The following is an 11,017-nucleotide window of genomic DNA, read 5'->3' as shown; positions in this document are numbered from 1 at the left end:
TCGGGCAAAAATTTATATGAAATATCTTTGTGAATTCAAGATAGTATGGGACAAGTCGCCATTCTGCATACTATGTGGGTTCACTTTAGAGACGAAATAGTATTATTGGTAGCTTTTCCACAAGTACCCAGTATAGCTACATAGCTACATGCCTTGTCAACCTCATCAGAAGTTGCGTATAGTTCAATTATTACCATTTGATCAACTGATTCAGATGAAACGCATCATGTTCATTTTCAATATGCAGAATAAGAGTTACTCCATTGAAAACCATATCGCTTCCTAGGCTGAAAATTTGTCGTGACTCTTTGGCAGCGAAGTTGGATGAAGAATTGAGAGAATCGTTAGGTATGAATATCAGAAATTTGTTCCTTGCCTGATTTGAAAATAGATTGGCATGATTCAAGCACGAATCAAGTCAAAAAGACATTTGTTTTTAACAAAACATTCGAAATGCAGTCACACAGAAGTAACACAGTGGTCTCGTGCCTTCTTTGAATATAACACTGAAGACATCATTTCAATAGGTAGAGATTCAATGAAATTTCAGTTGTTAGAATTGTATAATGAACGAAGTTGTTTTTGTTGAAACAGTGAAATTTTCAAAAGTTACAATGTTTTTGGGCCTATTCTTCTTCTTCTCTTAATTCTGGTCCAAGCTTCCAGGTTTGGCGCTATTATGACCAGTACTCTTTTTATTACAGTGTTGACTGTAACAAAAACTTTGTCCGGGAAGTACAAAAGTCTTGTTTTACACAATATTGTACTCCATGTTTTTTCCTTGTATATGTATTGTCTCTATTTTTCCATCTCCTTTTCTTTGTTTTCTTCTGTGTGTTAGACCGTTATTTATAGTAGGATTAGACTCTCCTCGCTTCAGGGCAGCACACAAACCGAAATGCTGCCTCGGATAGAAAGCACCCAGGATAGAGAAATTCAAAGATAGGATCCTACATGATAGAAAATTTATATATATACATATATTTTCAATTTTCATTATTCTTTTTATACTGTTTTTTTTTCCAACCTATATTCTTTTTTTTTGTATCTATATTTTTTTTTCTTTTTTTTCCTCTATAGTTCTATTTTATTATATGCTGAAAAATTAATAATTAATTCAACTATTTTTGGTGTTATATTTCTTATACTTCTTAAAATTGTTAGGTAGTTCAGGGGGGGAACCACTCCGTTTTCAATAAACGTCCGATACATATCGACATTTGGTATAATGTTGATTGGACATCCGAAAAAAATAATGTTTCAACGTTTCCTCTTGCCCACATTCACAGTATGGACTGTCTTTTACTTCAATTTTGTGAAAATGCTTGTTTGTTAAACAATGAGCTGTTTTCATCCTTATTATGGTTGTAATATTTCTTCTGTTTTGTTAGGGAAATTGATTATATCATATTGTTTCCGGGTATTCTGTATGAATTTTGCCATATGTAATACCTTTTGTTTTTATATCTGTTTTCCACTGGTTTCTAAATTCCGTAAATATTTTTTGTTTAAGAATAGGCAAAATTGTCTTTTTATCTATTTTTGTTTTCAAAGGTATATTTAATGTAGTTCCAAATTTAACTAATATATCTACTTTTTCATTCTCTGTTATATTTGAGTCACCTGGAACACATGCAAGAGAAATTTTAATGTTTTTTTGTTCTGCTTGTAATAAAATTTTTTAATAGTTAGGGAGATATAGTCCATCTTTGACGAAATATTACTTTGTGCTATTTTTTGTAAGGCGCTTTTGGAGTCAGTTATAATAATGTTATTCTTCAACTGCTTTTCTATACATAACATAATTCCTTTCTGTATTGCTATTAGCTCAGCATCACATATATTTATGATATCATATGCTAGCGAATGAATATTCAATATTTGGGATATAAATCCCAAACCATTCTTTCTGATTTTTTTTATGAGTCCATTAAATGCCATTTTTAATATTTTGGGATCTGCCCCCCACCAAGTTTTACAGAAACATTTCAAAACATTCATCCCCTTGCTAGCTTTGATTACTATCTTATTGGTATGTTTATTCCATGTTAAATTTGATGTAAGGTTCATACCCAAATATTTAATTTCTGAAACATTAATTAAATTTTCATTCCCTATTTTTATAGTTGTTGATTTCTGTTGTTGTCTCCCTGAATTAAACCACATTGTTTTGCTTTCATTTGTAGAAATTTCTAATCCGTTTACATTCATCCAATCATTTATTATATTAACAGTTTGATTCATTTTATTAATTGTGTTTTCTATTTGTTTCCCTTCAATTATGATTATTATATCATCCGCATACGTTATAATTTATAAGTTATGATATTTGCTGGTATTCTATCAAAGAGAGAAGTAAAATAAATGTTAAAGAGTATTGGACTCAATGGGGATCCTTGTGGCAATCCTCTAGTTGAGATGTGTGGTCCATGTGTTATCCCGTCATTGTCAGTGGTGTAATAAATTCTGTTGTTTAGTATTTTAAATATTAAATTAGCCATGTTTGGGTGTATATTATATTTAATTGAATATTTGTAAAGTTTGAAAATATTAACATTGTCATAGGCAACTTTTATATCTATAAATGATGCCAGAACTTTTTGTTTCAATCCAAAAGCAATTTGTATATGAGTAATTATAAATGCTAAGCAGTCAATTGTTCCTTTTCCTTTTCTGAACCCTAATTGATCATCTGACAATAATTGATTTTTTTCTATATATCATTCTAATCTTAATTTCATTATCCATTCTAGTATTTTTAATGGGCAAGATGCTAGCGAAATTAATCTATAACTGTGGGGATCGTTTGGGTTTTAATTTGTTTTGAGGGATCCTAAAACATTGTATCTTTTCAATGATATTGATATATGTAAACCACCACATAATACTATGCGCTGGGAAATGAATTTCCTAAAACATCTTCTACCTAATCAATTAACCTCTCGAAGTATCTAATATTGAATATTATTTTTAGAATTACATGTCTTATTTCTGGGAACTTTTGCTATGAACCATTGAAGAGTTATTAATATTAAATGTTTGTATGTTATACTATGTTTTATTTATTTATTGATTAACACTCATCAATTTGATAACATCATATGGTAAAGTCTCTTATAGTTTTGGGTATAACAACTATTTAGTCAATACTCGGTTGCTCAACTTTCCAAATAAGTACTCTTTGACATAGACATTTTAAAAGTTGCAGTGGCGCCCCTCCTATTTTTTGACCAATCAATCACTGTACAATGATATACTTTTGTTTATAAACGAACCCATAGTGCCAACCGACGAAGAGCTACCGTCTGCATTAGCTCCTTTTCATTAAATAGAAAAAGTGCTACAGGGTAAAATAAAGTTTCTCCATGCTTATTAATATCGTATCACATGTTATTATTCGTTCTTTTTTTTCCTAAATCTGACTGTTTCAATATTTTATTATAGGTTCTTTTATTTTCCGAAATATTCTCATTATGTATTATTTTTTGTCTTTCATTAATTTGAATACTATTACAATCAATTTGGGTATTATCTACTTCTAGCTCTGGAAAATTTGAATTGATTAATATATTTTCATATTGTTGTTTGGGGAATGATAAAGATGCTTCAAAAAAGGAAAGGTTGCTCTATGTCATTTTTTATCTGATACTTTTTTATCTTTCAAATTCAATGCAGTTTTCGTAGTTAGATTTATAATTTTTTGCGTTACAATGAATACATTTCATTCCGCTACATTCATTATATTCTTCATCAGAATTGTGTATTTCTGAACAAGAAAAACATTTTTTTCTTACATTTACACTGTTTTTTAACAGATTAAACAGTTAAAGCACCAAGTTACTGAAGGAATGTAAGGAATTACTTCATAGTTCATGTAGCATAAATCTATGTGTCTTGGCAATGTAACTCCTTCAAAAGTTATTAATATCGAATTGGTAGGTTCGTATTGAATGTTATCCCCCTCTTTTTCTCTTCTAATAATTTTTTTATGTTTGATATCCTGTGTGGGCTCCCTATCATTCTCTCTAAATCCTTTTCCAAAAAAATTTTATCTATCCTTCTAACTATCCCTTTGCATGTAACCTGATTAAATTGTATATATATTTTGTATCCTTCTTCTTTAATATATTCATTATTTACAAAGTTATTTGCCGCTTCTCTATTTTAAAATTGGACCCCTATTTTATTTATCCCTTTAGGTTCAATTTCAACTATGTCTTTTAATTGTAAATCAAAAACATCTTTGGCTATTTTAAGATGATTGAATCTACCAATGTAATTACCGAAATTTTCCGTTGCTTCTACAATAACAATCAAAGGTCCAAGGTTGTTATATTTATAAAAAAGGGTTTCTGTTTTTTTGTCACTATTTTCATTGTTTTTTATATTGATGTCCATATTGTGAATTGCCTTGGTTTCTTTTAAAATGTTACTAAGAATGGTCCTTACTTCCTTATCACCGCTATCAATACTTTCATTGGAATCTATTTCTATTTCGTCAGTCCAATTTTTATTGTTATTACTTGCAATTTTTTCATTTTAACCAATGGAGCATCCTGTTTCCCCCCCCCCCGAAACTTCACTCATTATTCCCTTGATACCAGTTGTTTTTACTTTAACTTCCTGATCTAGATTCTATATAAAAAGGATGGAAGGAAAAATATTCAACAGAGATAGTGTTAGTAAGCACACCTACTTGCTTTTTTCGCTTTTTTGACGTGAAAATAACCTCTCCAACTGGAGCGCACGTAAACACATCCGCCGACCATAAAAACTCTCACGAAAGACTTTTGGGCCTATTATCTTCATTTCAAAAAGAATTACAATGCAACGGCTGATGAAAAGTTTTGATTATTATCACTGATATAACAAAGCTTCAAATAGTTCAACTAAAGTCGATACGCATCAATTTTTCCAACCAAAACAGAAGGAGTTATTTATCAATTATCGCAATATAGTTTATTTATATCTATTTCTATATGAATGTTAAATCTTTCAAATTGGAGGGCGTTTGGGAAAAGCAAAAACCGAATACGGTCCAATTATATTTCTTAACAATTATAATTCAACCAACTTCAACTCAGTAGAGGAATAAAGCGACTTCTGACTCGAAATACTATACTTTTTCTTATGGTGCTCCATTTTCAGACCTCCGATCGGAACCTTATGAAACACTCAACACGAGGAAGGTGTGATGTGTGAGACTATGCAATATGTTTGTGTGTATGAGATAGGTGTGACGCTACCGATGCAGAGAAGGATGGAATGAGTATCAGAGATATTTAAAAAACGTCGCCCCCCTTGGGACTCCGCTCTGGCCTTCTTAGAGTTTCACCCCTGAGCCCTCTTGTCGCGAACTGGTCACGTGGTCCTAGTGATCATCGGCAGCCGAGAAAAATTGAATTGAAAAAACTACCAGTCAGGGGATTGAACCCAGGTCGTTGACGTGGTAGACGTTGTCCTTAGCCTCGACACCAACGTGAGATGTTAGAAATGAATGTGAACTAATGATAGTGATGACAGTTGTTTTGTCGGCTGTCATCGGCCATCCCTCAATGTGTACAAGGTGCTTCAAAATACATCAAGAAAAAACATGACGCCAATTTGTCGGTAGTGTGTAACAAAGTTCACTATCAAATTCACACTTTACGCTATCTAGAGGGTGTTTGTTGCGATACACCTCAGACGGTAATATTTATTGTTCATAATTTCACAAAAAATGAGTATACGTTTTATAAAATTTTTGTATACAAGGGGTTTCGGAATTGAGGAAATGAAGTTTTGACGTTTTGTAGACATTTTTAATGCTTCGCAGATAATATAAACAATAAAGATATCCATGTAGTTCCCGTAGTCATCCACAATTTGAGTGGCCATGGTGCACATTTTATCATCACAGATATTGCATCTAGAAAAAGGGGTACGAATTACCTGCTTCCCATCACAAATGAAAAGTATATCTCGTCATGAAACATATCGATGAGACTTTCGTGCAGTTCCGATTCATCGATTCTTTCCGCTAATTACGTTGTCACTGACCCCGGATTCTGCTGACACTCAGCTACAATTCCTAGGAAAGCTTCTTATTAGCATAGCCGGCCAGAGAGCATCGCCTCGGGAAACGACCTTTTGCATTCAGTCTGATTTTATACATGTACTATCAAACATCGTTTTTAATAATTTTTATGTATTGAATAAAAAAACATTTTTTAAAAGACTTTTCGATTTTTTGAAAACATAAGTGGCGCAGTCGGTAGGATTTTGAAAGTGAAAAGGTTCATCGTGAAATTGTTCGCTTCAGTTTTTACTGTTTGTTCAAAATCGCGAACGTACGCATCCATCGTGTAAACGACGTTCATAGACAATAAGTTGGAATAGAAAAGCCTTCAAAGGAGTAGCAGTCCATAGCCGAGATGCAGATGACTAAGCGTTTTTTGATTTTATTGTAAGTACACTTCATTAATGTATGTCAGACTCCTCTGAAACTTCAGAGTTCCTATAAATATCCTTTTTATCCATTATTCAATAACAATAAATCAATAATTCCAATACGATACCAATATTGTCAAATATATAAATTGAATTTGATATCATACCTAATATCGATACAAATATTTAACATTTATAGTAGTTTGCATTGAAAACTAAAAAATTTTTTGAGATTTTTGAAATTTTATTTTGAATTTTTTCAAAATAGATTCTACTATAGATTTATTAGTAAATAGACTTGCAGCTTCCAGTATGCCTGACGTGATTGTTCCCACGATTAGTTCTGATCTTCTGAGGACCATCCCTGAATATGACGGGAATCCAACTGGTCTGGTTAGATTTATAAAAACAGTTGAAGAACTATAAGCAATATATTTTGATAATACCAATGCTAATGCACCTCAAAATTTATTGATTGTGAACACAATATTTTCAAAACTCACGGGTGCGGCTCTAGAAGCAGTAAATATTTATAATGCTAAAACTTGGTTAGAAATTCGAGAAACATTATTATCAAATTTTGGATATCAGAGAGACCTAAATTCTCTCAATCAAACTTTAATGCATATGAGACAAGGAAATAAAACCCCGCAGCAGTTTTATTCAAATTGTATTCATGTTTTAAATACTATTTGTAACTATATCGACTCACATACCACCACCGAAGTTGAGAAAAAATGTGAAAGAGAACTTTTCACTGGTCAAACTTTACGCGTTTTTCTGGTAGGTTTAAAAGAACCATATGGTACGAGAGTGAGGGCTCGTAATCCTCAGTCACTACCACATGCTTTGACAATTCTCAATGACGAAATAAATATTTTGAATTCACAAAGAAACTTCTTCCCAAAACCTCAAGTAAACAACTCTCGCCCTAATCAAAATCAACAAAGTCGACAAATCCTACGTATCAACAACCCCACACTATTTTCAATACACCGAGACCTACTTTTTCTTCACCAAATTTTCATCAGCCAAATGGCAATGTACAACGCCCCACATTTCCAAGTCAACCAAGTCCAAGTCAAGGCCGATCAACCGGCCCCCTCAAAGATTTTTCACGAACTCTCAAGTATTCGGCAGACCTCAAAATGTTTGGAAAAATCCTCCAAACAGACCAAATACAAATAATATTCGACCTACCCCTATGAGTGGCATATCACATGGCACAACTCTCAGACAACAAACTCGTCCACTTTCCAGAATAATAATCAGAATAGAAATTTCATTTCGAACAAAGTTCTGTCCCTGTCGTCGAATACTCTGATTCAACCCCAGACGGAATTGATAAAAATAACGCTATTTATCAACCAGACGAATACGTATATGATGAATAAAATTTTCATTCAGAAAATTTTCCAGAGGTCCAGAGGTCAAGAAGACCACACTCAATTATTGAAATGAATAACATTGAAGAAAGGCAGCTCCCTTTCATGGAAATAAAATAACCTCCTCTAAAATTGTTAATCGATACAGATTCAACACGTTCATTTTTAGATCCAGTAATCGCTAATCGATACTTCAAAGATTTTATTCTCGAGGAACCTTTTTCGGTATCGACTTGTTTCAATACTTCAAATCATAATTCGTCTCTTATATTTCCGGCTTTTGAAGAACTAAAAACAAATAAGAAAATAAAATTTTTCCTTTATAAATTTCACAATATATTCGATGGCCTATTGGGAATCGATAATTTGAAATTGTTAAAAAGCTGATTAGATCTTATTAATAGTAAAATAATAACCCCTGAATCGACCATAACTATAAAATATTTTACATCAAACCCAACTCTCTTGTTTCAAAAAATCATTCCAAAAAATTCCAAAATTTCCGCACAAATTCCTGTTGACTGTCCAGACGGTTATATTATGATACCCAAACAAGAAATCTTGTCATGCCTGATTCCGGAAACGTTAACTGTAGCATACAAAGGAAAAGCATCTGTCGAAATTTTAAATCCAACGGGAAACGACACCAAATCAACCATGCTATACCCGGTTAAAACCGTATCCCTTGAAAACGATAATACATATCAGCTTCCAGAGTTCCCCACCATAAGCGAACATGACTGGAAAAATAACTTTGAAATTCACTTCTCTGAAAACTTACAAGGTGTACCTAAATGTGACATTCAAAACATAATACGGACAGACCACCTTAATTCTGAAGAGAAACGTCAATTACTAACACTGTGTAGACAATTTTCAGACATCTTCTACAGGGAAGGTGAACCATCAACTGCGACAACTGAAATAAAACACGAAATAGAAACTAAGGATGAAATTCCGGTTTATACGAAGTCATACCGTTATCCTTTCATCCATAAAGTTTCATCCGATGCAAGTAGGATATACAATCTTAGACATGCCGATAACAACCATATACGATTTTCATTATGGCTAAATGCGCCATCGATTCGGAGATAATTTTGTGATTCTCGACACCGATACAGATAGCCAGATTTATGAAATATGCAATCAGAATTTTTATGAAAACATACGTCAAGATTGTCACAAATTCTTCGATACTTTGGATTATTCTTCCAACAATCAGTTCAACGTTCCTTTGGTGAATGGAAAGGTTCTCAGGATGATGAAAAATGAGAAAAACGCACTTCCGATGATTGATTACGTAGGCCTTAGATCGAAATTGTATACAACTAGGGTGTTGGTGACGAAGGATGGTATCAATAAGAAGCGGCAGTAGTTGGTAAATGTTGGTTGTGATGAGGATAAAGTTGATCAAATCGTCTCATGCTTGGAGGTTAACAAAAATAATTATGTTTCTGGACATCGAAACGAACCCATTTATGTCAAAATCATTTAAATCGAACGACCGGATGTGAAAACCGGAAGTAACTTGTTTTTGATGGATTCGAAACCTTCTCACCATAAGAAATTCGAATATATCATATACTTTAGAATACGGTGATTTTTTTATTGCCGGATGTGTTAATTTTCTGCATGACGTATGTCAAAGGTGGAAAATCAAATTTTCATATTTTTTCACCAGTTCTCTACAACTTCACATATATTTCCCATACGAATTTGAAATTATTTCATCACATGTACACCTTATGCTCATTTGAAATATCATAATGACGTTTCTTCATCAATTTCAATATTTATGCCCTATCATGTGCTTTACATCATGATCAGGCTGCGAATATGTGAACTAGTGCCCTTTTGACATGACGTTATCTTTGAGTAGTTCTCTTCATGAATTCTTTACCTCTTCTTCTTTCATTTGATGTGCTGCACGTTGAGATCCAAACATTATTAACGAAGATGCGGCTTAGTTCCCTATTGGTATCGCATTTTATTTTTTCCTTGTCGATAAATGTCGATGAATTATGCATAAAGTTTCCTTTCATTCGACGTGCTGTGCGTAACGATCCGACCATTATTAGTGAATATATAACTCAGTGCCTTTCTGACATGTTGCGCCATCTTTGTTTTTTGTCTGTCAATTCATTCTACATTCGTTTCCCTGTCATTTGATGTAATACACGCGATGATGTGACTATTATTAACGAAGATACAAATTAGTGCATCCTAAGTGCATCATCTTTCTTTCTCCCTTTCATTATACGTGACGATCTGGCTATTATCGACGAAGATGCGACTTGAGACCCAACTATCATTAACGAAGATGTGGCTTTGTGCCCTTCAAACATATTGCGCCATCTTATTTTTCTTTGTAATGATTCATTCATTTCCACAAATCATCACACATTTTCTACCACGCCATCACTTCGAATGCTGACAACGTCACTTCCAAAGTTTTTAATGTTTTATAATAATCATTATTCGACCCTCATTTTCGAATTCAATTTCATCTAACACAATCAACCAACTTATATTTGTTCCCTCCATTCCGATTCGCTGACCGACACCACTCTGTATTATAAGTTAGGCTGAGTGTTTCACAAGGTTCCGTTTAGGGATCTGAAAATTCGCAAAATGAACCTTCATACGAGAAAGCATGTACTTTCGTCATCTCCTGATGATGCTCACTTGGTTAGCGAAATGCGTTGAATGATAGATGACAGATGACTGTCATATTGAAACACGAAAAAACGACAATGACGACGAAACGATAATGAATAACCACACGCAAAATAGTTGAAACGCGAGCAGAACAGTCAAAACGCACGCGAAATAACGTAGTTTGAAATGTCATTGTTGGGAGGATGGCCGAAATGGTTGAAACATGACTATAAAATAAAACAAGTTACCAGATTGAAAGAAAGTTTTGACTTCTCACTGATGCAAGGAAGATTATTTAAATTCACATAATAAAATTCTTATGGTTTGAAAATTATAATTTACTAGTAAAAGCCATGTGGTTGCAAACCACAGAGCGGGATAAGAACAATTGAAACTGACAGCTGTCCTGTGATTCAATTTGAAAGATCGTTCGTTTGTAAGTTTATGTTCAGTGTGGAACAAAAGAGAACAGTTATGATGCAAGTGTGATCAGAGTCACTGCTGTTTTATAGATTATTAATGAGAAAACCCAACGTCAAAAA

The sequence above is a fragment of the Leptinotarsa decemlineata genome, unplaced genomic scaffold, assembly GCF_025532065.1.
Source record: "Leptinotarsa decemlineata unplaced genomic scaffold, Ldec_3_MD MMD2_P_RNA_scaffold_2, whole genome shotgun sequence".
Classification (NCBI taxonomy): Eukaryota; Metazoa; Arthropoda; class Insecta; order Coleoptera; family Chrysomelidae; genus Leptinotarsa; species Leptinotarsa decemlineata.
The sequence above is the reverse complement of the archived record's forward strand: the minus strand, read 5'-3'. Positions refer to the sequence as shown.